Genomic DNA, 25,247 nt, shown 5'->3' with positions numbered 1-25,247 from the left:
TTAAAATATTAAGTCAGTAACATTTATGTGGCTCTATTGTGTCTTAGGCATTGCCTTAAGTCCTTCTTAGACTATACTGAGTGTTAAATAACTGATATGCATAACCTTTGATAATAAGGACATTTATACATTCATTAGCCAGGACCTATGCTTATCATTGTCTTCCCCAACATCATCAGATGAGATGAATATCAGTATGTGCATTTTGGACCTATGTAGAATAGATGCTGAAGAAGTATTTAGCTATAGAAAACCTGTTTTTCAGGATATTGTTTATACCAATTCCCATACACAAATTTCTAACATTACTAATGAGACAATCAGATTATTCCCTCATGTAAATTCTAAAACTTGTTCAAAGGACTCAATTTTACAAAATTAGTCTCAATTTTTTCTTTGTCATTGATTTTTTTTCACATTGAGAGTATTTAATGCAGAACAAAGTTATATCTAGAACAGAATTTTAATATAAGTAAACAATCATTTTTCAATGACACTTAGCAATTTGACAACTTAAATAGGAAACATAAAGGATAGATATTGACAGAAGTATATTAATAAAATTTTAGTTCAGTTCTTAACATTTTCATATCTAGTCCTTAAAAAATGAATATAGATTCTAACTTTATGAGGAAATCTATCACACCCTGACCTATGCCAGTGTGAATGGCTTTTCCTTTACAACTCTGAACTTAGAGTAGGGGGTAAAAAAATATATATATACATATATATATAATTTTACTACTTAAAAAATAAGCTTGTTAATACATAGTTTATGTTGCAGGTAAACTTATCACTGCTGCTTAATGTGACAGACAAAACAAGAAATTATTCATTGCCATTTTCCTCTTAAATTATCAACACAATTTTAGACGACCCTGTTTTCTTGGGTAAAATTCACAGGTCTCAGTCAGATATCTAAGAAATGTAGGCATTTTTCAGAGTTACATAGTTATATTTAAGACATACACATACACAGATAATTGTTGACAATGACCATATTTTTTAGGGAAAATAGAAAAGGATTCTGCTCCTCATCTTTATAGTAAAAGATCAATCTAGAGCAAGTAACTAAATTTTTATTATATGGAGCTTAATTTTCATTATTTATTAATCTTTTAAAAACATGCCCACAGAAATTCTACCAACTGCTCAAAAGAAACACAATTTCAATTCAAGGGAAACTGGGGTCTTTGGAATATCAATTATCAGTCATTATAAAGAATAGGTAATATAAAATGACAGATTTTTTAGTTATTTACTTCTATGACTGTCAACCTTCCTTCTAAAACACACTGTGTATTGTACGCATAAGTCCAGACGGCACCCAGAACATTTGGTTTAAAACCCAAGTTTACAGTGAGTCTATCTCTCACCAGCCAAAGGCTAGTTGCTGATGTCTGCCATTGTGCATATGCTCTTCTCAGCTCCCAGCTGAGAAAACATGCCTGAAAGCATTTCCCTGCCTGAGATTATATTAAAAATCCATACCTGTGCTAGCAGCATGAGCTCACGTTGATTATTGTTCTAGATCTGTGACTTCCCATTTATCCTCCTAAAGATATAAATATGTGCTTTTCGATAGGCCGCATAACACAGGAACTATGATGAAGACAAAATTTAGTAGCAATAATACACATAGTACTCTATTGAGATGGAATTGGAAAACCCACATTAAGCTCTCTTAAAATACGTGGAGCAGAACGCGTAAGACAGGCCAAAAGCCTACGTGCAGACAAGCACCGCCGCGGTGGCATGCCCGTCCTCTAATACTGTCAGCATCAATAAAACCCAAGTTTCCGGGGAAGACTTGCCACATTCTGTCTTGATGTACATTTATTTTTGTACTCTACTCTAAAAGGTAAAATAACACTCTGTGAGATTTAAAAAAAAAAAAGGAAACATGAAAAAAAAAACCTGGAAAATAGTAAAAGCGACTAAAGTTAATTGAAATGAAGGATTTTTTAAAAAAAAATACTTGTACAACACTTCAAGTTGGAAAGCACCTTGGAAGTTGATCAACACCACACTTATAATACTCGAATTGTGACTTGGACCTAACACTTCCATGTGGGAAGACATTTTTCATTGAGGAGGCAGGTTATTTGATTTTTGAGAGCTACAGTTGGTAGAAAGTTTAGATTTTATACTCAACCAAGATCTGCATAGCTGTCAATAGGTCTTAGTAGCCAATATCAATATCCAAGTGCTCTATCACATAACATGCTTTCAAATGTCATATGACCAATCATGTCACTGTACCTCTTTTCAAAGCAAACGATCTTTAATGAACTCCATTATACCCCATATTTCAGGGTTTCCAGATCTTTCACCAATTACCAGCTGCATTTAATAATTTGTCAAAGTTCATCTTCTACTGTTTAAAAAATTGAATTTTCCCTCCTTTATTGGGAGATAAAAATTCTTTTCTATTATAGAGTAATTTATTTTGTATTTACTACCAGCACATATGCCCCTAAATACCGTCAGAAGCAATGAGCTCTCTAATACTAGACGTATTCTATAGATCTCGATACAATGTTAGGTTCAGCTTCAACTAATGGCTTTTAAGGTGTCTTTGGTATCTGTTATTGTCTAAATTATATGTATTAACAAAAAAGAGAAATGAAAAACAGAGGATGAAAGCTAAACAGTGTGGTTTGGGGTTCAACGATATTTTTTTTCAGATTTTATTTATTTATTTGACACAGAGAGGGAGAGAGCAGGCACAAGCAGGGGGAGCAGTAGGCAGGGGAGAAGCAGCCCCTCACTGAGCAAGGATCCTGATGTGGGGCTCAATCCCAAGACCCTGGGATCATGACCCAAGCCACCCAGATGCCCCATAAATATATTTTTTTATCTAAAGGTATAGAGTTAAATGTTTTATTGCCTGTAGCACTTCCATAGCAAAACTCTTTTCAAAATCAGATGAGCCAGCCTGAGGCTCCAGTCTCAGTATTTAGTAGCTAGCTAAACTCCAGCTTTTCAGGTTCAGGTATTATAGGCATATAAGACTTCTTAGATATTACTCTAGGATGAAAATATTTATTTCACAAGTTATTATGATAATTAATGAGATAATTTATATGGGCTACTTTTAGAAATTTTAAAACCATAGGCAGATGTTTTTTCATATCCTTTGTGGAACCAAAGAGGCATACATAAATAATACAACCATAGAAGTATCACAGTTTCATATGCTTCTGTTTTCTGACTGCACTGCCTAGCGTTTTAGAGAGGAGGGAGGAGAAATGTGAATCAATTTTTAAAAATGCAGTTTTGGAATAATCAAGTTATAGAATAGATTATCCACAGCTTATTCAAAAATGTAAAAGGAAAAAAAGTAAAATCAATGAATAATTCTAGTTCACGGCATGTTATAGTCCATATGTATATTCCATGATTTAAGGATTTCTTCTCATCTTATTATTTTTGTTAAAGATTTCATTTATTTATTTGACACAGAGAGAGAGAGAACACAGCAGGGGGAGTGGCAGAGGGAGAAGCAGGCTTTCCACTGAGCAGGGAGCCTGATATGGGGATCGATCCCAAGACCCTGGGATCATGACCTGAGCCGAAAGCAGATGCTTAATGGACTGAGCCGCCCAGGTGCCCCTCTTTTCATACTGTAAGAGGAAGGTGAAATCCAATCAAATGAGGTGAGTGACCTGCAAGGAGACACACACCAGGGATTCGTGGGGATGTAGCAAAGTATATGTCCGTGAGTGAACCTTGGGAAGGAGAAAGGTAGGTGAGAAAGACATTCCATACTCACTCTTCCTGCTTTCTTCTCACTTTTAGAGTCTAATTGAAAACAATTTCTCTAACGTAAACTTTGAGGGAAAACCAGTTCTGGATTGTGTAAGTAACATTTTACCAAGAGCTGAAGCTCTGTCTGAAATGAAATACCCAAAATAAAAGATACTATTTTTATAGTTTAATCTCATGAGGTCAATTAATGCCTTCCCTCCAGACTGACACTTAGAACATGAGCATTAACACTGCTGTCTTCAAACCATCCACATGTACAGCAGATTGTCGATGGCTAATAAAGCACAATGTTCAGCTGCTGCCTGAGGGCAGGATTCAGAATTGCCGTATCAAGGCATAATCACATTTTCATTTTTTAGAACAAGTTGCATTACTTAAAAATTAAATTACTTTCATATCTGTCATTTTAATATCTAGATTAGATTTATGGTTATTTAAAAACGGAATATATTATTCAGTTATATATGGTGTAAGTCATTAAAATTCTTGTAACGTGTAGGTAGAGTTAAGCTGAGAGGGATTATTGCTTAGGAAACAGCTAACAATTAACAATAGGAGTTGACCAACCTCTATTACTAAATGAAAGTTTACTTAAATTTATTGGTTAGTTTGTAATCAAATCCACCCTAAGAGATGCCACGGATAGGATCTGCCACTATTACACACACAGGATAGATACAGATAGGTGGATGGATGGATGGACGGATGGATAGAAAGATGAGAGGGAGAAATACAAAGGGTATGTTGTATTAAAAATCCATAGTCCCGGGATGCCTGGGTGGCTCAGTCCATTAAGCATCTGCCTTCGGCTCAGGTCATGATCCCAAGGTCCTGGGATCAAGTCCCAAATCGGGCTCCTTGCTCGGGGACCCTGCTTCTCCCTCTGCCTGCCCCTCCCCCCTGCTTGTGCTCTCATGCTTACCTGTGTGCTCTTTCTGATCCTCTCTCTCTCTGACAAATAAATGATTAAAAAAAATAAAAATCCACAGTTCCTTCTTTTTACAGTGAGATGATTTCTGCTTGAAGGTGCAAGCTGTTTTCTTAGTAGTAACCATGAAATCTATTTCAAAAGTATTATTCATATTAATGATAAATTTAATCAATACACAACAATTAATGTTCTCTGAACAATCTTTCAATACGTTGATGTTTTTGGAAATGTTCATGCATATATATATTCCTAAAAGAAGTAACTTTTGTGATACTTTAGGGGGTAGAAGTCCTAGGTGGCCAGTGAAGACAGAATATTCTAATGCAAAGTCCACAGTTAGAGGAAAGGCATCTCTGGAAAAGAAACGACTTAGGGATTGAAAACCAAAACAACTTAAAGAAGTCAAAGGTCCAAATGAAGAATAGTAACATCAGACACAACAACATAGAGAATAAACTGTTTTTGTCATCTAATTACAGTATGTTGCCCATATATATTCAATGTAATTATTAAAATATTAGGATTTTGATCTGGCATTTTATTATGTGGTTTCATTTTTCCCCACCTGGTCTATTTGTTTTTCTTTCCTGTTTTGTGTCCTTTCGGATGAGTCAAGTATTTTTTATTATTTCATTTCACTTTTACTTCTACAGCATGGTAGTATCACATTCTCTTACTATTCTTTTAGTAGTTATATTACTATACAACCTTGCCATATTAAATCTAACATAAATTAGTATGCGTATTCCTTCTTCACAAACAACAACAATAACAATGGATAAAGGAGATACTTTAAAAACAAAAATAAAGAAAATTTGAAATTAAAAGAATAAATATTCCATGCAAACACTAACCAAAAGAAAGTTGATACAGTTATAATGATTTCAGAATACTGATTATTTTGTGAAGGCAAGTAACTGCTGGAGGGCACAAATGGGTATCTGAGGTAATGGTACTGTTCTGTTTCTTGAACTGGGTGCTATTTATGTGAATGTGTTAGCTTTGTAATAATGCATGGAGTTGTTATACTCCTAGGAGTTGTAGTATTTATATATAGATATAAAATACATAGATAGATAGAAAATACATACCTACATATGAAAAATATATATAATATATCTACATGTAAATATATAATATATCTACATGTAAAATTGGGGGGAAAAAGATGACTAATACCAAGTTTAAAGAAGATGTAGGCCAGACAGAAGTCTTTTATGCTGCTGGTGAAAATGTAATTGGGTGCACCACATGAGAAAACCGTGTTGTGATATCTTTAGTATAAAGTTGAACAGACACATATGAGATGACCCAGCAATTGCATTCTTAGGTACGCTTGCATACATACGCCATAAGATATGTAAAAGTGTGTGCTTGAGTATGGCACTCCTTTTAATACTATCAAAATAGAAGCACCTCAAAAAAAAAAATCCACAGTATAGTAGATAAATAAATGGTGATAAGTTTAAATGCAACAACTATGGAACACTGTAAATAAAAGAATGACTAGAATCACTACTAAAATACCATGAATAAATCTCACAAATATAATGTTGAGTAAAAGATGATAGTCATTAAAGAGGCTGTAGTGTGTGATTCCACAAGTTTAACAAGAGGCAAAATGAATCCATTGGTCTATCTCATTTTGAAGTGAAAACAGAGGTTTCTTTAGGGTGCAGAAATTTGTGACTGGAGGAAGGCAATTTGTAGAGGGAAGCTATTATGACTCTGGTAATTTTCTATTTCTTGATCTGGGAGGTTTCATGGAGGTATTCACACTTTCTACTTCATTGAGTTTTATACTTATGATCTGCGTGCATGAGTGTGTGTGAATGTGGGTGTGGGTGTGTGTATCTTCAATACAATATTAATACCATCACAGTATAATTCAGAATTTTAAATACATCTGAATTAACCATTCTTTTTGGAGTAAGAAAATAGAGATCATAGAAGTATATATACTTATCTTTACTCAAAAAAGAAATTAAGCTTATATATCTGGGAAACAATAATGGCGTAAAAAAAAAAAGGTTACAAACCCATCAAATTTGTATATTTATTTGTTTTTATTTTATTTTTTTTGAGAGAGTACAAGAGAGAGAAAATGAGTGGGGAGGGGCAAAGGGAAAGAGAGAGAGGGAAATCCAAGCAGATTCCCCACTGAGCCCAGAGCCCAATGCTGGGCTCAATCGCATGACCCTGAGATCATGACCTGAGTCAAAGTCAAGAGTCTGATACTTAACCCACTGAGCCACCCAGGCACCCTGAAACTTGTATATTTAAAGCAAGGAAAGAAAGCAATGGATTTCTGGAAAAAGGACTTACCATCATTTAACTATTAATAAAATATGAAAAAAAAATTAGAAGTCATTAATCACAAGCATTTTTGAATACCTATAATGTATAGTGTGCATTGAGAAAATAAACACAAAAAATGCTTGTGACTTCAAGAAACAGTTTAGTAGGAAAACTTACATGTAAAGAAGCAATTACAACATGATGTTTCTATTGTTATTAAAACTAATATATACATGATAAAATATGCATATAAATGCAGAATCATGGCTATTGGGGCCTCAAAAAGTCAGAGGTGATTTGAGAGAAAAAGCAGTTTTCTTCCCCATATTTGGAAAAGAAGTAATCAGATATTAAAGCATTCCAGGAGTGAAGAATTGCAGAGAATTTTGAGAAACCATGATGTGAGAAGGAATTTTAATAAAATTACTATATAAATACGGATGTGAAGAAAAATAGTGAATGTACTATCAGTTTATACAACTTTTTAACATCTATATGAAGAGATTTAACATCACTTTCTGTTTATCAATGCTCAAAACTAGAGCACACTTTTCAATGTGCATAAACTATTTCAGCCAGATTGTTTCTCTCTACAGCCAAAATAGGGAATTCTGTGATTTGTTGCACAATCCTTATAACTCATGCTGGAAGTAACTTTCCAGTTTACTGAGAATCAGCAGAAAACTACAAATCAACTATTTTAATTAATGATTTTCCATAATGACCTCTTTAATTGTAAATAGGAACCAGAACAAATATCTAATCCAAACTCAAAAAATATTACTTAGATGATAATGACAATGATGATTGATGATGATATTGGTGATAAAAACAGCTTTTACTGTGAGCTCACTAGAGTCCAACCACTCTGCTCTCATTCTTCTGCTGTGTGAGTGGTGGTCAGAGATGCTGAATATCTTGCCCAAGTTCACAAGTTTGCACAGGGACGATTTTGAATCCAGCTATTTTTGACACCAGTGCCTATGTTCTGACTTACTGCATTTCTATCTGCCAGATACCACTAATTTTGCACCTGGAACATGATTTTCTAAAGTTCCTGTCACAGAACCTTAAATATTTAAGATATTTCACTTAAAAATTTCTTTTAAAACTAATGTTGGGAAATGCTGCATACTCTAAATTCTCCATTTGCATATTCATAATGCATCTTATTATATTAAAGCCTCAGTGATATCCTTATTTAAAAAGACTTTTGAACAGTGTTTCACCTAGACCTCCCAAAATTATTTGGCCACAGGATTATTTGTATTTTTTAAATATAGTGATGACTTAAAACCCTAATGGTAGAAATGGTATTCGCTAATGAACAGGGGAAAAGCTGTGTTTCAGAAGGTGAAATGATTTAGCAATACTTCTAAGTAGAAATATGCATGTTCCCAAATATAATTTATCCTTTATTCCAATATGCAAAAAGCAAATATATATATATATAATATATACATATGTAATGTTTGTGTGGTTTGTGTGTATATGCATGTACAAAAATTAATGGTAAAAAATTACAGCACTTAGTATATGCTGGAACTATTTTATGAACTTTTATGTCAATATATTTAATAATTATAACAACCTGATAAGGTTATTATCCCAAATTTACCCCAATTTATTATCATCTCAATTTTACAAATGAAGAAAGCACATAGCAGAGTCAGATTTGAATATAACCAATCAAGCACTAAAGCTATGCCTTTAAAATAAACCAACACTTTACCCTCATTTCATGTATTCTAAACTTGTGAAAATTTACATATATTAAAATATCTAATTGGAAAAAAGTTGTGAGGAAAAATTAATAATAAATATGTGACATGAGCAATTTACAAAAGATGAAATTAAATGTCACTGAACAAATAAAAGTAATCTCTCTATACTAAAATATAGTAAACTCAAGACACCTGATTTTACAGATTTTAAGAGAGCATTTTAAAAATTTAGACATAATAACATACAGTAAAGTGCACAAATATTAAGTTTAAAAAATGCATGCCCATATACTTGAAGGAGAGCAGAATATATGACCCCAAAATAAAATACGACTCTTTGACATAAGGATTATTTTGAGTTGGTTATTTTTAAGAAACTTCAGACACAGGAAAAGCCCTGAACACTTAGTACTACTAAGTTATCCTTTTATAAAAGACATTTACATTTATAAGGAAAATCTCCATTTGTAAGGGTGTCTTCCTCTCTGTACCAGGAACAGGAGTTGATGCTAAATCTCCAGAAACTTATCAATGAAGAAGGCAGGGACTTAAATCTGTATAACTATACCCTCTTTTAATTGTGTTTTGCCTAAAAACCTTCCATAACTGCCCCTCTGTTCTCCTGCCACCAGCATCTTTCTATCACTAGCTGGAGATAGTATCTAAAGTGGTGGTTTGAGCCATTTTGAAAAGTTACTCAGTTTTCTTGGTGCTCTCCCATGTATATAGCAAGTGTACATGTTATTAGACTCCTGTTTGTTTTTCTCCTGTTAATCTGCATTTTATTATGGGGTGAGGGGGGGTCTCAGCCAAGAACCTAGAAAGGTAGAGGGGAAATTATTTTTCCTCTTCAACATACCCAACACCCCAGTAGAGTAATAGAGCATTAACAGCACCATAAAAAGTTTTCTTGCATCTTTTCCCAGTCCATTCCTTCTCCAACTATAGGCACCCACTATTCACTTTACAATTCTTATGGTGTAGTGTCATTTGTTCCTAAACTTTTTAAACATGGAATTGTAAACTATGTACTCTTTGGGGTCTGATTTCTTTTCTTTCACATGATGTTTTAAAAAATGTTTCCATATGTTTGTGTATGCTGGTGCCTTTCTTACTTGCTATTGCTGAGAAGTATTCCTTGTATGAATAAACCACAATTTGTTTACTCATTCTTTGGTTGATGGACATTTGGGTTGTTTCCAGATTTGGGCCATTATGAATAAAGCTACCATAAGCATCCTTGTACAAGTCTTTTAGCAAACATATGTTTTAATTTTTTGTATAAAATTTTAGTTGCTAGAATTGAAACTTGTGCATGTTTAACTGTTTTCCAAACTGTTTTCCACAGTCACTGTAGAATTTACATTTCAACCAGTAATGTATGAGAGGTTTAGTTGTTGCTCCTTATTCTATTCATCATTTGGTATTGTTTTTATTTTAGAAATTCTACTGAAAGTGCAGTAGAATCTGATTTTAATTCTAATTCATATTTTCCTAATATCTAATTATATTGATCATCTTTTCATGAACTCATTGACTATTTGTATATCGTGTGTGTGTGTGTGTGTGTGTGTGTGTGTGTGTGTGAGAGAGAGAGAGAGAGAGAGAGAGAGAGAGACAGTGTCCAAATAATTTTTCTCTTTTTAAAATTGGGTGATGTACCTTTTCATTATTCAGATTAGACAATCTTAAGTGGGACATGCACAATATTTTACCATTAAGTATGATGTTTGCTACAGGATTTTACATGTCTTCTATCAAATTGAGGTAAATTCCTTCTATTCCCAGTATTCTGAGACTCTTTAACATGAAGAAGGGTTGATTATTGTCAAATTTTTTCCTGTTTCTACTGAGATATCATTTTTTTTGCCTTTATACTATCAATGTGTCCAATTACAATGATTGATTTTTGAATACAAATGAAGTCTTGCATTCCTGCAATAACCCCACTTAGTCAAAATTATTTTTCATTTTTATGTCTTTCTGGATATAGTATGTTAATATATTTTTGGGGATATTTGTATCTAAGTTCATGAAAATTATTTATGATTTCCTTTTCTCATAAGTTCTTGGCAATCTCTGGTATTAGTCCTATGATAACTCATAATAAATTGGTAAATGGCCCCTCCTCAATTTTCTGAAATAATCATTTCTTTACTAAACATTTAAAATAATTTTCTAGTGAAGATATCTTTGCCTGATGTATTGTTTTTAAAACTGTTTTTCCCAAAAATATGAAAATACAAAATTAGAAAGGAAGATATTCCTATGTTCCACAGTAGAATGAAAACAACCTTATAAAATAGCTGAAATTGAAAGCACTTTATAAACTATAAATGCTTCATGAATGGATCAAAGAATGAATCACAAAGAAAATTGGGGAAAGATTGAATTGAATGATACAGAATACACAATGTATTGATATATATGGAATATAGCTAAAGTACTGGTAAGAGGAAATTGTATAGCTTTAAGTGCTTATATTAGAGGATAAAAGAAAGATTAAAAATTCCACTTAGGAAGCAATGAAAAAGAGGGCAAATTAAACCAAAGAAAGATGAAAATAAGAATGAGAGAAATCAGCGAAATAGGGGAAAAAAATAGAAAAAAAATCACTATATGCACAAGTTGGTCCATTAAAAAATTAAGGAAATTGATAGTCACTTAAAAGATTGGTAGAATCAGGGGTGCCTGGGTGGCTCAGTCGGTTAAGCATCTGCCTTTGGCTCAGGTCATGGTACCAGGATCCTGAGATGGAGCCCCTCATGAAGCCCTCACATGGAGGGTCCTTTCTCAGTGGGGAGCCTGCTTCACCCTCTCCCTCTGTCTGCAGCTCCCACTGCTTGTGCTCACTCTCACTCTCTTTCTCTCTCTCTCTTTCTGTTAAATAAATAAAAAAATAAAACCTTTAAAAAAATTGGTAAAATCTAAGTCACATAGATTGATGGAACTTTAACATTATGCAGACTTTTCTTGATCTTCTCTGTCTTTACCCATTCTCAACTTGAAGTGGAAAGCTAATCCATTTTTTTCTGCTACCTTCTGCATGTAACAGAAACACACACATAAACACACACGCACACTCCATCCTGGAGCAAGTCTGAAGTGCATTTGTTACCTTTTGTTTTCCCATAATTTCAAATGTGTCAACCAAATATCTCATTTGGAAAAACAATGTTTTCAATTTATTATCCACATTTCAACATTGAAATTTTTAATATTCAATTGTCCTTTTATGTCAGCACTCTAATAGATACACTGTATAATATAATTTATATCTTAATGGATACATAAATCTGGACTTTATTGATTGAAATAAGAATGTTTTTATAATCCTTCAAAAATCATTTGACAATATTAAATATTAAAATTTCTACTTATTCTGTTTAACAAACTTTGCTTCTTCTTAGAATACCTACCCGTTTTCCCATGTGAAGTTTCCAGGAGAAATTTCAGACAAAAATTTTTTATAACAAATGGTGAATTCTCCCACTGAGAAATATGCTGATTAGATAAACAATAATGGCATTTTTTTTCAGAAGTTTTTTTAAACTATTTCAGGTAAATATTCAGAATTATTTTACTTATGGGGCGCCTGAGTGGCTCAGTCGTTAAGCATCTGCCTTCAGCTCAGGGTGTGATCCCGGTGTTCGGGGATCGAGCCCCACGTCAGGCTCTCCCGCTGGGAGCCTGCTTCTTCCTCTCCCACTCCCCCTGCTTGTGTTCCCTCTCTCACTGGCTGTCTCTCTCTGTTAAATAAATAAGTAAAATATTTAAAAAAAAAAGAATTATTTTACTTATAAATTGCACTATTCTAGGACATTTACATGTTCTGTCAACTGCGTGCTTTTGAACAAAATTTTGACTGACTGAATTTGGAGCAGAGAAAATCAAAACCAAAAAAATTCACATAATCCTTAATAGATGGCACACTTTTACAAAGTCCTGTGTTTCTTTTTTATATAGCCTGTACTTACTCTGTTTTTACAAGGTATTTTTTAGCAGCTGATTTTCATACCAAATAAACTTTCTATACTTTGATGGGACAACAACCCCAACCTTCGTCTTTCTCTTTCCTCCCGCCTGGAACATATATATCATGGTGGAGGAAGCTCATCCATGTTGTGACCATGAAGAAATAAACACAAACTGAATATGACTGCGCAGAAAGACGGGGTGAGCAGGGATGATGCTGCTCTCTTGGAGGCAGCATACTGGCTCCAAACTATCTCTAATAAACCTTTGTTATAAGAAAAATACATAAGCCACTTTTTAAATAAATAATTGTTGACTATTCTTCTTAAGCAATACAAATATTTTTAAACACTGATAAGTTAAACATCCAAATATGGAAAATTTTCACATCACTATCTACTGTAAAATTTGAAATTGTCTTTATGGATCAATGAGTTATTTAATGCTCTTTCACTCCTGAGTCCACACTGTAAATTAAAACTATGTCAGCTTTGAAGAATAACCAACTTAAAATTATGACCTAAATTTATACTTGGATTTTGACTAACAGTAAGATCTCTCATTATCTACTATATCCAAAGCAATGATATTTATGCTACTTCTGAATGTACAGAATAACCTTTCTCATGAGGGTAGAAAAATCTAGATCATATTTAGTGCATTTTTTTTTAAGGGAAAAGAGGCCCTAATAACACAGCCTCAAACATTTGGTGTAAAACGGAGAGAAGAAATATATTACAGAAAGATATTTGAGTTTACTCACAACATGCAAAGTGCTTAGAAGTTGTCACTCCTGTCCTTACCATGAGGAAAAGCTAAACAAATTGAAAATTAATGACTTTTCTTGGATATATCAGAGAACTGAGATTGCAGAGCAAATACCACTGCAGAATTGAGAGACAGGCAAATCAGCCAAGATCTACTTACTGAGGTAAACATCGAAGCCAAACTTCGGAGGAGCACTTACGTGGTAATTTTGACTAATTACCAGAGACTGAGTATGAATTAATGTGAGAGGAGATGCTGCTGCGGGGCAATTTTATAGATAACCCCAAACTTTCATGGGTTTTATCTCCAAGAACCCCACTGAGTTCTTACGGTAAAGACCGAGAAAGATAAGTTAAGGCTCTGGCAGGGCAAAGGGAAGAGTCGTTATGAAATACCTGCCTTCTTCATAGGAAAGACTTACAGTCCAGGGTAAAAGACATTACCAGAGTCTTCTCACATTTGAGGGAGGGCATCCTTCTCTGCCTAATCTTGTCTCACTTAAGAGGAAGAAACAAAAGATATTCTAGTGGAGAAATACTTGTAAAGGTCATAAAAGTACACAGGCTGAGATTTAATTATAACGTTATAGTGTTTTCCCTCCTTCACACCTTACAACTAAAAACAAAAGGACTCCAGTATAATAACAGGATTATAATTGAAAGAGCTGTAGAAACAGACACTTTTTGGAGAGAAGTGCTTAGGGAAGCCCAAAGTCAAGAGAGAAGGAAAAATAAACAAACAAACAAAGGACACTAGAGGAATTTGAAATCTCTGATACCTAGAGTTACATCAAACATTATACATAGCCCAACTCCTAGCTAGATTAACATAAAAAATGACCATAAAAAGGTTAATTTATAAACCGTGGTACACCCGTACGACAGACTATTATTCAGGACTTAAAACAAAAACAAACTATCAGACTGCAAGAAGGAATCAATGATTATTGAATACCTAATGCTCTGTGACAGAAATTTCTGAAAATGCGAATGCTGTATCATTCTACCTATATGAAGTTGGGTAAAAGGTAAAATTATAGACAGGAAAAAGACCAGGGGTACCAGAGGGGAGAGTAGAGTGAAGAGGGTTAAAGAAGTGAAACACCAGGGATTTTTTTAGGAAATTGAAACTGTATGATGTTGTAATAGTGGATACATGACATTATTCATTTGTTGATATCCATAGAATTTTTGAGCATGAAGAGTACACCTTCATTTATGCAGTTTTTTTTTTTTTAAATCCATTAGAAAGTAGAGAGATTACGAAATGTTGGAGTGCAGGATGTGACAAAAAATATAACTCTTAAAATGTATGAAACAATCTCACTGAAGTGGGTGAGGGAAATGTGCTTAATTAAGTAACTTTGGAAATGAGAGGAGACTGTAAGATTATAGGCAAAGGAATTATATATAAGCACAGTACTTCAGTTAATGAAGTTCCCCCTCCCAGGGGTACAGGCTAATCATTGTGATAACACAATACATGTACATTGCAAATGAACAATTAATTGATGCTGGATAGCAGAAGCCATATTTTTCACTGTTTGAGTGAGAATCTATGAACTAGGTGAGAAGGCTAGAATGAATCACATGGTAATGTATTTAAGATGAAGATATCGGTATGAACTCATGTTTAGCTTAATAGAGGTATGCATGGTTATTTATAGAAATATTTACAATTCTGTGTATATACACAGGCTCTCTTTCCTTGCTCTGTCAGCTGACCATGCGTAAGAGCAGCGACTACCTAGTAAGAGCGAGCAAACCTAGTTTCTGTATCTGGTTTCTAATACCATTCTCCAATAAAAGGTATTGCATTAATGACTCAAAATGTTGATTTCTATCCACTTATAACATTCGATTATTATATAAAAATCAAAATTACAATTCTATATTTTGTATTGCCAAGGTTTCTACAAAAATAGATTTAATTGTATGGGTTTTTTTTTTTTTTTAAGATTTTATGTATTTATTTTAGAGAGAGAGCACACATGCACGTGCAAAGAGGGGCAGAGGAGGGAGAGGGAGAGAGAATATCTCCAGCCGACACTGCACCGAGTAGAGCCTGACACAGGGCTTGATCTCATGACTCTGAGATCATGACTTGAGCTGAAACCAAGAGTCAGACGTTTAACCAACTAAGCCACCCAGGCACCTCAATTGTGTCTTTAAAAGTACAGTTTTCAAGGATAAAAGGATCATTTTTCAAGAATGGTTCCCAAAATTACCAATCTACAGAAATCCCTCCATATTTTCATTAAAGAAAGGATAAATAAAATATCATATTGTGACACTAAGGACTCTTATTTTTAGTGAAATAAGTTTGTTCAAATGAAAATACATGTAAATATCTTATTAAGTACACTCTACCTAAGGAATAACTAAATGAAGATTTTCTTTGAATAAATTCTCATTTATTCAGTAGACTATATTCAAATTTACAATCCCTTCCATAAATTTGGCAGGATTTTTAAGGAGAAATGATTTCTCCAAGCTGGGGAGCTCTTTTTATCTGATGGTTGAGTTCTAATTAATTCTGGTTCTTCCCCAAATAACTGAAGTCAAATGTAAAAGTTTTGCCAAACATATAGGCATATGGCAGAATATGTAAAATTTGAAGGTAGAGGGAACTGAAACAAATCCTTTTCAAGATCTAGGTTTTAGTCAACCCACTACACAAATCAATCAAGAATTAATGACATATATGAGTAAAATCTAAGCTCTCTTAGGCCAAAGAAAACAATCCCATTACCCCCAACATGCAAGGTATTTTTTAATGGCTCTATTGAAAAACTCCTTACTTACCAATATAAATTTAAAAGGTCTGTACAACAGAGTAAGGCACTAAATCCCTATCACAAATTGGAAGAGCTAGTGTCTCAGACTATGCTATCCAGTTACAGACTGATAAACTGAGATGGAGACAATAAGACAGAACTAGGCAATGCAGAGAAAGGTCTACCCTTGGTCTGCTCACCATATACAAAATATAAATACCAGTCAATCCCACAGCCTGAAACCTAGCTTGTCAAGGGAATAGGTAGCCATGCCATATGCAAATGTACTGAATAAATTAAATATTCAATAAAAAGTAAGAGGTTTTTATGAATCTGTTGCCAAAGATCAGTAATTCCTTTCTTATAGATAAAGTAGACGAGGATATTAAGGACACTGCAAAAACACTTCCTCTGGAGTTTGAGGTAGAATTCTCTCTCCACTCAGGAAATAACATGAAGAAAGAAATGGTCTCCCCTGCCTTTCAGTATATTGAGCCTAAATAGTAAAGGCTATCATCGACCAATGTGTGGCTATTTGTTTTGGGACAAAGAAGATTGACATAGACAAATCCATACCCACTCTCATAAGGCCTCTTCATTGATATATTCTCCCATTTCCTATGAGCTCAGGGTTGCCATTGGAGGTTCTTAAAAGATCTCGATCCGCATCAAGGCCATACTGCCTCTTAGGACAAAAATGGTTCCCCTCTTCAATATTCCAGCTCTAGTTTAAACACCTATGTTTGCATTTCCCTACTAAGTCTTCTATATATACTTGGGTTCTGAATTTAGTATGAAATATGTCCATACCTCCATACTACCTTCATCTCTTGTGGGTAATTAACATTTATAACCATTTGCCCACATTCCAATTCTTGCCTTTCTGTCTTTGTGTTCCAAGGCTCTCATATCAAAGAAAATCCCTTTGTCTTTTTCTTCATTTAATCACAAATAGAGAATCACCTATAAAACTTTTGGCTTCAAGATGTCATTGATAGTTTGTGCCCACAGATGCCCAGAGAAGATCGGTATTTCCAATGATCCTTGAAATCTTTCCTGACCTCAGATTTTAGACTTTTTAGATCTTGAAAAACTTTTATCACTCTCATGTATCACAGTCATCCCTGGAAGGGATACTCCTATCTGATTCTCTTCCTGCAGCAGTGGAAAGTGCTTCTCTGTTGTTCCCTAAGCCTTTCAATTCTTTTCTATGTTTATTTCATTATTTCTCTCACACGTGTAGATCTAATGTTACTTACTGGTCCAAAATGCTTTCATCTCTCTCTCTCTCCTTTTTTCCCTCTGTTTGGGGCCTATGTTTTCCCTAATATACTTAATAGATTATTTCTTGTAGAGTCTCGCATGATGAGAGACTGGAGGTCAGTGGATTCTGAATCCATGTAAGGGGCCATTCTTCCCCTCCCTGAGCTATAAGTTCTTCTCCTTTTCATATTCATATTTGTCATGCCTCAACCTCAAATTCTCTCTTAAAGAAAGGTTGTTCTTCAAGCTCGACCACTATATGTGAAGGCCACTTGTGTGTCTCTTTATGACTGCTACACAGAGACGGTGAGTTCTAAACATTATAAATGTCTTATTATTTGATTTATAATTATTCAGAGTTTTATTTCTGAACCCAACCCAAGAAAATGTACACTTATGCCCCTTCAGAAAAATTCTATTTATCTCTGTTTATAAATAAAACATGCCACTCTACAATATTTCTTTTTTTTTTTAGATTTTATTTATTTATTTGATAGAGTGAGCAGGAGAGCACAAGCAGTGGGAGTGGTAGAGGGAGAAGAAGAAGCAGGCCCTCCGCCGAGCAGGGAGTCCAACACAGGGCTGGATCCCAGGACCCCGGGATTGTGACCTAAGCTGAAGGCAGTCACTTAACCAGCTGAGACACCCAGGCACCCCTCTACAATGTTTCTATATAACAGTCTAGGTTTCTGAAGACATAAATATTATCAATTTATTACTTGATACCCCGCTTTTTTTAGCAAGAAAGGGAAGAGGTAATACCAGGAATCTGGGGAGATGATCAATATATCTAATACCTGTGTATTTCCTTTTTTGGCCTAAAATGTAATTCTGAACAAGATAAATTGGGGTTAATTTAATTCCTAGGTAACCGTGCCTAGACCTAACAAGCAAAGGTCCAAACCTGATATACTTGATATACTCAGTTTAGTTTAAAACTTACCGTCTGGTTGGGAATTATGGCTAAAAAATATAACAAACAGTAAAAGTAATCCAATGTAGCACAAACTGCTGCAACAACACAGGCTGAAAATCTGGTATATAGCACTCTGCTTATTTGAATTGAACTTTAAAGATTTAGCTACTTACTTCGGCATTGCTGTGATTCCAAGCAACTCCAATGCACACAGGACAACGTCACACATAGGAAGTTCACTAACAGCCTTCACATGTGGGATGCTGTGCCTCCCATGCTAGTTCCATGCAGACATGTGCCTCAGTTCCCAGCCGGAATGATGTACGGTAGAGCTGTGTGCTTATTTACCCTTTCCCTCTTCTGGTTTTAACCTGTAGAAAGGACACAAAGGAAGTCAATGGGAATCACTTATTAGCTTTACAGTGGTACTGTAACTCAACACAGCTGATGCTCCTGCTGGGACATGTATTGATGATATACGGTCATGGTCCAAACCTGAAACAGCACTGAGACACCCACCTGAGTTCCCTGAGTTTGACAGGTCTCATTACACAAGGAGACTATAGTATTTGTGTTGCTCTGTGACAAAGGATGATCTTATCTGCCTTAAAAAAGACAGCAATGTTATATAAGGCGTAATTTTATTTATGGAATGTATGCTAGAAATCAATTATACATTTCTTTCTGAAAATACATTATCTTCCTAGGTTAACATAAGATACGGATTTTTTTTTTCCAAATGAATCAAATATAAAGAGGATCAGGAAGAGAACAAACAGAAAAACAACTTTAATGTAAAACGTAATAGTACTCTAGCCCTCCAAGATGTCTTTCAAATGCATCACTGCTCTTGAAAATGGAAAATAATATATAGAAAATGTGGGTTTCCCAAAAAGCTGATAGGATGTTGAGAGCAAAAACTGATAAATTACAGTGCTTTACTGTGTTCTTTTTAAAAGTACAAATATTTATCTATATAATTTTCTAATTCTTACATGTTACTGATCAGTCATAGCTGATTTTCCTAATTGTCAACTTAAAGTGAAAAAATACAGTTTTGAGCTACTGCTAAGTCCCTTACAGGGCTGCAAGTTTGTTTAAGTAACTTTTTCTACAAGCCCCATTTGTTCCATCTATAAAATAAAATCTCTGGACTGAATGATCTCTAAGTTCCTTCCCAGTTATACAATCCGCAAAACTTAATCTCCAATTTACTTTATTGGTAGGAAAATAAAAGATGATCTCCGTCCATCAAATCACTGCTGTGTATTCACCAAAATTACACATTTCTTATTTATTGCTAGGTACTGACAATAATTTTCAGATATCTGTAATATTTACAAGTAAAACAACAACAACAACAATGTGTAGACAACGAGGATTACACAAGATCATTACTAGCACAAAAATACCTGACCTGACTCTGTTCTTAATTATATCCACAGATACAGAAACATGAAGAATGAACTTCTTTTATGTGCTTCCCATGTAACTCTTTCTTCTATGGCAATACAATATAAAATGCTTTCTTTTTCTTTAATCTGATGATGGCAAAGTGGCAATAACAATAACAAATATATCCTTTTTTTTGAAGAAAGCGATTTATGCATCATTTTATTTTATTATTTTATCCATTATTTTAAAGCTGTATATGAAGAAATAAATTCTGAATTCTTGTTTTTGAATGAGTATTAATTTAAGATAAATGCATTTAAATCAAAATAACTACTTGATATTATTTTTAATGTTAAACTAAATGTTCAGTAAAAAATTTATTAAATGCATAATTTCCAGCTTCTATGTTATAATTTTATTTCTTTATTTGAATACTTATCTGACAAATGTCATATTCCCTAAGATTTACATATTCCTTTCCTAAGGAAGGAATTTCACCTCTTTTGTTCATAGTAGTATATTCAGTGTTTAATAATATACTAGTTATTCTAGATATTCTAATATTTGTTGAATTAATTAATAAATTAAGGAGCAAGTCTCTAATGGACTTTCTTTTTAAAGATTTATTTATTTCTTTGACACAGAGAGAGAGCGTGAGCACAAAGCAGAGGAAGCAGTAGGCAGAGGGAGAAGCAGACTTCCCACTGAGCAAGGAGCCCAACATGGGACTCTATCCCAGGACCCTGGGATCATGACCTGAGCCGAAGGCAGACGCCTAACTGACTGAGCCACCCAGGTGCCTCCCTAATGGACTTGAAAGTCTACTGAAGGAGGTAAATATATACACAAATAACTATTAATGGCATGGGATAATAGGATGCTTAATATTATTACAAACAAAGGGCTAAGTGAGTACAGAACGGGTTATTAATTTCAACTTATTTCTAAAAACTTCTTAGAAAAGTTGATATTTTCACTTTACCTTAAAAAATAACCCGGAGTTACATATGTCGAAATGAGACATTTTACATACGGGAGAAGCAAAGACAAAGGCATGGAGGTCCAAACTCCAAGGTCGTGAGGTAAATAAAGTTGGGAATAATGCAGGTTGCTGAAAGGAAAGTAACATGATGCAAAACCTTTGAAATTGTGGAAAAACTATGAATTTTAATTTCTTTTATGCCTGCTATGAAGAAAATGAGTAATGTAGAGCAGCAATATTGGCCCTGGTTTCCTTACCTTTGAAAAAGAAATGATAATAAGTATCCTATTGAGATCTTAAGAATTAAACAGTACAGGGACACCTGGGTAGCGCAGTCGTTAAGTGTCTGCCTTCGGCTCAGGGCGTGATCCCAGCGTTCCGGGATCGAGTCCCACATCGGGCTCCTCCACTGGGAGACTGCTTCTTCCTCTCCCACTCCCCCTGCTTGTGTTCCCTCTCTCGCTGGCTGTCTCTCTCTGTCACATAAATAAATAAAATCTTAAAAAAAAAAAAATTAAACAGTACAATGAATGCAAAGTATATCATATATATCATGGCACATAATATGTTCTCAATAAATGATAACAGTGATTATATATGGTTATATGTATGTATATACATATATATGTATATATATATAAAATATATAAATGTAGAATATATAAGCATATAAATATATATTATATAGATACCAAAATATATATTATATATTTATTTATATATAATATATATATTTGCATACATATACAGTTATATATAGTGTATATATATATATATATATATATATATACAGTTACACATATATAGATATGTACAGAGTTGTGTATCATTGTTAAAGAGAGAGAATGGAAAAAAAGAAAGGAATACTTTCATGTCTCTCCAAATGGGACAATTTGTATGAATGTATATATATATTCTGTATAGAGAGGCAGGTTCCTAGCACATGGGTATAACAAGGAGAAGAACTGCAAAATCATAATTCCAAAAACTAAGAGAAGGAAGAATACCATCTGAGACTTAAAGCTCTTTAAAGCAAACTAAGGGATCTAAAGCCAAGAAGTTTTGTAGTGTCCGCTGAATTCATTAAGATACCTAAAGAAAGTCTGTCAATCACTGGAGAGTTAGTCACCTATGGAAACTGAGGTGCAGATGAGCCCCTAAGGTATAAATCTGCATTCTCTTCAAGTGTAATTCCAAGTCCTGAAATATGGAGGAAGTCTGAGCTATGGAAATTGTCAATTCCCTTGGCAAGACTTAAAATGCATGTGTCCATTTATTTTAGCTTGATGGCATAAAATAGTCTAGTTATCTAATTTTTTTTTTGATACAATATATACCCAGCTCTCATGTGACTATATTTTGTTTTCCCATACAGGTGTGTCTTTGGGGAAAAATATATATTGGTCATGCTGGAGTAAGAATTTTATTTCATATAACATAGTTCTTGTTATACATTAATAAGCTAACATTCTGATTGCATTTTTTTTTGTTATGGGTTAAAATATATCTCCAAAAGGGTATGTTGAAATCCTAACCCCAGTACTTGTGAATGTGACCTTACTTGGAAATAGGGTGTTAACAGATGTAATCAAGTTAAGATGAGGTCATATTGGATTAGGGTGGGCCCTAATTGAATGACTAACGTCCTTATAAAAAGAGGAAATTTAGACACAGAGAGACAGAGACATATAGGGAAAAATGCTATGGGATGACAGAGGCAGACTGCACCTATAAATAAAAAAATAAGGATTACTGGCATCCACCAGAAACTAGGAGAGAGGCATGGAGTGGACAGTCTCTCAGAGTTCTCCAGAAGGAATCAACTTTGTCAACACTTGGTTTCAAAGTCCTCCTCTCCAGAACCATCAGATGATAAATTTTTATTGTTTTAAGACACCCACATTGTGGGACTTTGTTAGGTCAGTCCTACGAAATTAATGCAATAATCAAAGGAAATAATTTATCTCCCTATGTTCTGCAACTTAAAAAAGACAGTTTTTTTTCATTTGTTGGTTTGGATTTTATATATACTAGATCAAATATCTTTAGTGATACTTTTCTTAGACATTATTCTTACAAACATTTTAAAGAACACTCATGGAAATCAATCTATTCTGATTGACTACTTCTCTTTAAAGAATTTGATGTTTTTCATGGTTGATCATTAGCGGCTCCTCATTGTCTTGGATGCTGTGCATAGCACTTGCAAAATAATCCCAACTCTTGTTGAACTAGGAAATAACTCTTCAAAGGTTGCCTTCAAACCAAGGCCTGTTTCTTAGTAGGACAGACTAGTAAATGTGTGTGTTTGTCTGTTGTAGAAGCTATTGTATGGGAAATGTTCAGAGACTTTTTTAATTTCAATTCTCCAGCTGTTAACTAAATTCGAGTTCTTATTGTTATTTTAGTAAGAAAATAATGAAATATATCATCAATAAAAGTTAAAGGAACAAGGTGAATCAATCTAATGGGAGAATCTAAATCTTTGCAAGGATCCATCTAAGTCCATAAAAAGAGCACCCGTTGATAAGTAACAGCAGGGGATTAAAGACTGAAGTAGTTTACCGCAGGCTATGAATGACCTGATCCCTTAATCCATCTGTCTTTTTATATGAGAATGCTATGCTAATTAGCTGCGTAAATTGTTTCCTGATGACATTAATTTTGTGCCTTTTTGTTATTCTGGGCTTTGACTTTCACTGTGATAAAAATATACTAAGGGACATTTCCAATTTAGATGGTTCTGATCCTGATGAATTCCAACACAGAAGCAATGTTGTGGGGAAATATGCATAAATAGCAAACTTAATCAATCCTGGGGATAGACATAGAGGACTTTGGCTTCCTATATAATCGTTCCCTTTAGCTTCTAAAGCATTACATTAACACACTTGAAATGTTGAAACATAATTCAAAGAGAACTACCAGCAAATGCAATTTTCATTGCCCCATTTTCTTTGGAGAAAATCAAGACTTGAATATTAACATGGAGAAAGTAATGGAACAGATAGTCGTGATGTGAAATCTTATTAGTAAACAAGAGCTGCATCTGAAAAAATATTGTCATTAAAAGCTATGTAGTAGTTAATTGAGTTTGATATGAAATTTACTGCTGGAAAGTTAATGACTAATGCAGCTATTTCACAGAGCTTGGTTACTGCAGGCTCCATAATGATCTCCTTTTGCTTCGGAGCAACAATGAAATTAACCTCTCTTTTGTCCTGCAGGTGTTGTGTTCTGATAATGCATATCCCTTACAAGTTTGGGTAAATTATTTGCTTTGCATATAAATTAACCCTAAAGCTGAATCAATATTAGAATAATGAAAGTGTAGAAAATATTTTTATTCAAAGAAAACAAAGAGTTATAGCAGAGTATATCAAAACACTAGATCCAGATCCAATTTCAGGAGAATGGATTTAAAAAGTATTTACAATGCTTGAAAGAAAGAGAGAAAGAGAGAGAAAGAAGAAAAAAGTTACATGATTGGGGAGAGGATGATTTTGGAAAATAAAATGTAATTTCATTATTTTTTACATTAGGATGAAAATAATTGAGAATCAATACACTTTCAGTATAAAAATAATAAGATAGTGCTTACTTCACAATTCTTATGACATCTTCTTAGCTCCACTTTATCAGGGATGTATTGTCCTTTAGTTAAACTCTAATTTCAAAATGTGAATCATTACAGCTACAAGGTAAAGACCCAAATTTCACTTTTGTGTGGATTATTTCACTGCCAATAAAAATTTCTTTTTCTTCTTCTCTACCTCCAGAGACTTTTCCCCACCTATTTTTCTCTGCATTTTTCTTCCTTTGGTATTGACTCCTTTAAAAATGTGCGTGTGTATAAATTATTTATAAATGTGACATTTTTTTCTTCTTTGAAATGATAGCTAAATTCAAATTGCTTTTATTATCTGACAAAATTCAGAATTCAGCAATGTCCTATTAATTGTTTGATAGTGTATCATACTTACTACATCAAGTGCACAGATTCTTGTGAATTGGAGGAGAAAGTTGACACTTTCTCCGCTCTATGTATTTAAAGAATATGCTTACCCATGGAAACATTGATCATAAAACTTATTGGTAATGTTTGGATGGTGAAATGGGTGAGGATTTTGTCAATTGATAAATTTAGTCCTTTATGTTTACATCTGTTTATTTTAACTATTTATAGGAATAATCCTGTTTTAATCACTCCAAAACATTCTTTATTCTCCTATCTCACAGTTGAGCATTGGGTATAGCTTTGATATTCTTGGTTGTTGCCAACTGGGTTTAATGTTCATTCTTTGTTTCTAAATTCCAAAAGGAAAGTGGAATCTAAAGTACAATAATAATCATTAATAATTTATAGAATGCCCATCTCCAAAACAGAATCAAGGACGCTATAGAAAATAATAAGCACACATTAAACCAACTGGGCTCAGTGCCCAGAA

At 34.0% G+C, this 25,247-nt stretch overlaps 1 long non-coding RNA gene across 8 annotated transcripts in view; it reads right to left on the bottom strand.

The window, feature by feature from the left end:
* LOC123795723 (uncharacterized) overlaps positions 1 to 25,247 on the bottom strand; it is an 870,146-nt gene that overhangs the window by 362,822 nt on the left and 482,077 nt on the right. For all 8 annotated transcript variants that reach the window (XR_015722996.1, XR_015722994.1, XR_015722989.1 and 5 more), the window contains one exon: positions 18,596 to 18,793. This is a non-coding gene — a long non-coding RNA (uncharacterized LOC123795723). The remainder of the gene's footprint in view (positions 1 to 18,595; positions 18,794 to 25,247) is intronic.

This window comes from Ursus americanus, chromosome 35 (genome assembly GCF_024610735.1).
Source record: "Ursus americanus isolate L20-20 chromosome 35, mUrsAme1.1.p, whole genome shotgun sequence".
Lineage (NCBI taxonomy): Eukaryota > Metazoa > Chordata > Mammalia > Carnivora > Ursidae > Ursus > Ursus americanus.
The sequence above is the reverse complement of the archived record's forward strand: the minus strand, read 5'-3'. Positions and strand labels throughout refer to the sequence as shown.